Genomic DNA, 4,895 nt, shown 5'->3' with positions numbered 1-4,895 from the left:
CTACCATATCTGAGCATGGACTTCCAACATTTAGGACTAAATGAGTTAAGTTTAAAATGAGGGGTTTTTAAAATGAATGGAACTAAATTGCATTGTTTTGAAATAAGTGCATCATGATTTTAAATTCTCCCTTGTTATTGTTGCTTGTTCCCTTCCTTGTTCACTCACTGGGTTTATACTCACCATTTTCAAATTCATGTTTTCAGATCACGAGGCAGCCAATTACTAGGACGAGGTGTCCTTGTAGACCTGTGTCCATCTTTTGGTAGGTGTCTCGACATTCGGTAACTGAATATTCATCCGAGTCACTCCGCTGGAAGTCGAGTGTTATTTTGTTTTGTATAGACGAACTTAATGTAAATTATTAGAATACATGTTGTAGACATTGTATGCAAATTTTTAAGGAGTAATGCCAGTACGAGTTGGCAATGTATATCACTATTTTGATTCAAAATTATGAAATATGACTTAGTGATATTAGATGGAATTATAAGTAAGATAAATAATAGGCTTGCTTGGGTTTAGTGGATTACGTCCATTGGACCCTTTCGCCGGTCATGGCCCGGAATTTGGGTCATGACAAAAAAAATGCTCAACGTTCAGCAAGCAGGATTCCACATACATTATAGTCACACATGTTATTCATAAAATCTTTATTGCATTAATACATGTGAACATATGCAAACATATATGTATATATATACATCCACCGCCTCCACAGCTCATGTGCATCCCCCCACATCGTGCACATAGCTGGAGTCATCGTGTGCATCCCTTCACATCGTGCACATCTAATGCCGTCGTGTACATCCCCCCACATCGTGCACACGAGCAATATCATCATTCACCTACCTCACCACCGTCATTACCGGTATGTGCATCCCCCCACATTGTGCACACACACGATTATATCCATTACCAATGTACTATACATATATATATATCAACATTATATCGAAACACATGGATTCATCACGCTTTCCATTTCACAACATAAAGACATTTCATAAGGGCTTGTTCCCAGGCACTTTTTTATATTTATTTTTTTTAAAGAGAATTGGATAAATCATTCAAAATATTTCTCCCAATACATTCACATATCCCAAAACAGTTTGAAATGCAAGTTCACTCACCTATCTTTGTTGATTCTTAAAGCAGCTCCAACTTCCACTAATGCCTCGAATGGTGATGTGCGGTTTCGATGGAGCCTATCACATATTAGCATCACAATCAACTCAATCACATAACCATAATTCTAAAAGCTATCTCCTAAATCATGTTCCACTAGTTATTCCTAACTAGCTTCCAACTACCATCAAGTGGCTATTTATTTGCACTATTATAATCACACTAAAATGAATAAACTACCTCAACTACAAAACACTCATAAATCTAACTATTAATCATTCTCAACAACTAAAATATCAACTCAATTTCAATGTTCACCTTGCTAGATTTGTAATTGAATATCTCCTCAAGAATTCCCAACTATTATAGAAGGTCTTTCTTTCTCTTTCTAAAACCCTAGTTAGTGAGAGAAAGTATTGATCTAAGACATTTCAAGGGTCTTAAGGTGAAAGAGTCAAAGAGCATAAGAAGAAGGTGAAGGCTATCTTGACAGAGTTATGGAAGCTTGAAGAGTACTCCCATGGAAGGTGAAGAAATGTGGGATGGGAGGAAGAAGAAGAAGATGAAGTGCTGGAATTCTAAGGAATGTGCCAGAGAATGAGGATATTTACAATTAAAACTTATCCAATTGTTCATAAAATTACAATAATGCCCTTAGCAATGCCACTTGTCTTCCTCTTGTTCTTGTGAAATCTTTTACCCTTTTGACACTAGGGAAAAGTACAAAATCCTCTGAAAGAGGTCCTTTAAGTAGCCTCCAAAAGTCTTAGCTTCAAAAACCCCAAAATCTTGTTATTTGTAGAATTTATGATGAGGGTCGCAGCTCTCAATTCCCAGTGTCGTGGCGCTCAAACATTCTACCAATTTCGGTTCTTCTAGCTCAATCCTTTCACTTCAACAAAGATTTTGACCACCTTCTCGTCAAAACTGAGCAAAGTGGAAAACATAAAAGTTGTAGCCCTACCTCTTAGCTTTCTAATGGTTAAAAAATCATGTTATTTGAAATTCTATAGTGGGAGAATACTTGAAAAACCAAAACATATGCAAATAGGGCTACTGTTCATTATGCTCATTTCTTCACCAATTAAAATTATTTTTGATCTTACTCCTATAACGACATAAAATAATTATAAGTAACATAAAACTAGCATCATTAGCTCAAATTAAACCTTTAAACATAAGTTTCACCTCGAGTTACGTGTCTATGAAGGTCGAAGTTTCACATTCTCCCTCACTGAAAGAAATTCGATCCCCGAATTTAAATCGAACTATAAGGTAGCATACCTCTACATATAAAGAGGTGTGGATACTTTGTCCGCATCTCCTCCTCGGTTTTTCATGTTACCTCTTCGCTGGTGTGGTTTTGCCATAACACCTTCACTAAGGGTATCTCCTTTGAACGAAGCTTTTTGACTTGTCTATCAAGGATAGTTACCGATTGCTCTTCATATGTTAAATCATCTCTTAACTGGATGGTTTCATACTGTATTACATAAGATGGATATGGGTTATACTTTCTAAGCATTGACATATGAAACACGGGGTGATTATTTGAAAGGTCTGGCGGTAATGCCAAGCGATATGCCACTGCTCCAAACCTTTCCAAAATCTTGAAGGGTCCTATATACTGAGGGCTCAATTTTCCCTTCTTGCCAAACCTCATTACCCTTTTTGTTGGTGAGACCTTCAAAAATTCATGATCCCCCACTTGAAACTCCAAGTTCCTCAGTCTGTCATCAGCATATGACTTTTGCCTACTTTGTGCTAAGAACATCCTTTGATGAATCATACGTATTTTCTCGGTGGCGTCCTGTACCAACTCAGGCCCAAGAATTTCTTTTCTCCCACCTCTAGCCATCCAATGGGTGACCTGCACCTCTGTCCATATAATGCTTCAAATGGTGCCATTTGGATGCTAGCTTGGAAACTGTTGTTGTAGGCAAACTTCACTAAGGGCAGATATCGATCCCACCTGACCCCAAGGTCTATTACACAGGCCCTCAACATATCTTTCAATATCTATATTGTCCGTTCAGATTGTCCATCAGTCTGAGAGTGAAAAGTTATGCTGAAGTCCAACTTAGTGCCCAACGCTTCCTGTAACTTTCCCCAAAACCTACTGGTAAACTGAGCTCCTTTATCAGATACTATAGAAATGGGGATACCATGCAACCGTACTATAGAAATAGGGATACCATGCAGCCGCACTATCTCATCCACATAAATTCAAGCATACTAAACAGCACCATACGTAGTCTTAATCGAAAAAAAATGGGCTGATTTCGTTAATCGGTCCACTATGATCCAAATCGAGTCATATCCCCCACTAGTCCGAGGCAAACCCATTACGAAATCCATTGCAATATGCTCCCACTTCCATTCGGGCACTAGTAATGGCTGTAATAGCCCTGCAGGCCTTTGATGCTCAACCTTAACTTGCTGACAAACCAGGCACTTGGAGACGAACTCAACTACATCTTTCTTAAGTCCTTCCCACCAATATACCTCTTTCAAATCTTGATACATCTTTGCAGCCCTTAGATGTACCACATAGGTTGCCTTGTGAGCTTCCTCCAATATTTCTCTCCTCAACCTGTCACCATCAAGCACATAAAGTCTGGTTCCATACCTCAACACTCCATCTGTGCCTTTGATAAACATTTTTCCTTTCTTTCCCCGAGGATCCTCTAAGGCCTTAACTACGAACTCATCTTTGCTTTGTGCTTCTTTAATCCGGTCCATTAAAATAGGCCTCACTCTAAAATGTGCTAGCAAGGCATTTGCCTCTGAAACTTTCAAATGAACACCCATGTCTCCCAAACTATGCATCTCCCTAATCAAGAATCTCCTATCTGTGGAGATATGTGCCAAGCTTCCCATTGATTTTCGACTCAAGGCATCCGCTACTACATTTACCTTACTGGGATGGTAGAGAATGGTGTAATCATAATCCTTTAGCAACTCCATCCATCTACGTTGCCGCAAGTTAAGATCCTTCTACTAAAATATACATTTCAAGCTTTTGTGGTCCGTATATATCTCCCAAGTCTAACCATACAAATAATGTCTCCAAATCTTTAAGGCAAACATAATTGCTGCTATCTCCAAATCATGTGCGGGGTAATTTTGCTCATGCCTTTTAAGTTGCCTTGATGCATACGCAATCACCTTCCCATACTGCATTAATACACACCCTAAACCAATCCGCGATGCATCACAAAATACCGTATAACCCCCGATGCCTTGTGGTAGGCTTAATATTGGAGTTGTGGTGAGACATGCCTTAAGCTTCTCAAAGCTATTCTCACAAGCATCTGACCACTCAAACTTTATATCCTTATGTGTCATCTTAGTCAGAGGGGCGATTATTTTGGAGAAGTCCTTCACAAAATGACGATAATAGCCAGCCAAACCCAAAAGGCTTCTAATCTCTGTAACTGAGGTCGGCCTTGGCAACTTTTCCACTACCTCAACTTTTTTTGGATCGACTTGTACCCCATCCTTGGATACCACATGTCCTAAAAATTCAACACTTTTAAGCCAAAACTCACACTTGGAGAACTTGGCATACAAATGATGTTCTCTCAAAGTTTGGAGCACTATCTTAAGATGCTGCTCATGCTCCTCTCGGCTCTCTTCGAGTAGATTAAGATGTCATCAATAAACACCATCACAAACTTGTCCAAATAAGGCTTGAACACTCGGTTCATCAAATCCATAAAGGCCGCAGGAGCATTCATAAGCCCAAACGACATCACCAAGAACTC

General features: G+C 39.2%; 1 pseudogene; it reads right to left on the bottom strand.

Annotated features, from left to right (window-relative positions):
- Window positions 1-2,386: 2,386 nt before the first annotated feature.
- LOC148761236 (uncharacterized) lies at window positions 2,387-2,986 on the bottom strand (annotated as a pseudogene).
- Window positions 2,987-4,895: the final 1,909 nt, after the last annotated feature.

The sequence above is a fragment of the Theobroma cacao genome, chromosome 8 (genome assembly GCF_053813885.1).
Source record: "Theobroma cacao isolate CCN51 chromosome 8, ASM5381388v1, whole genome shotgun sequence".
Lineage (NCBI taxonomy): Eukaryota > Viridiplantae > Streptophyta > Magnoliopsida > Malvales > Malvaceae > Theobroma > Theobroma cacao.
Note: the sequence above shows the minus strand (reverse complement) of the source record. Positions and strands in the feature narration are given on the sequence as shown.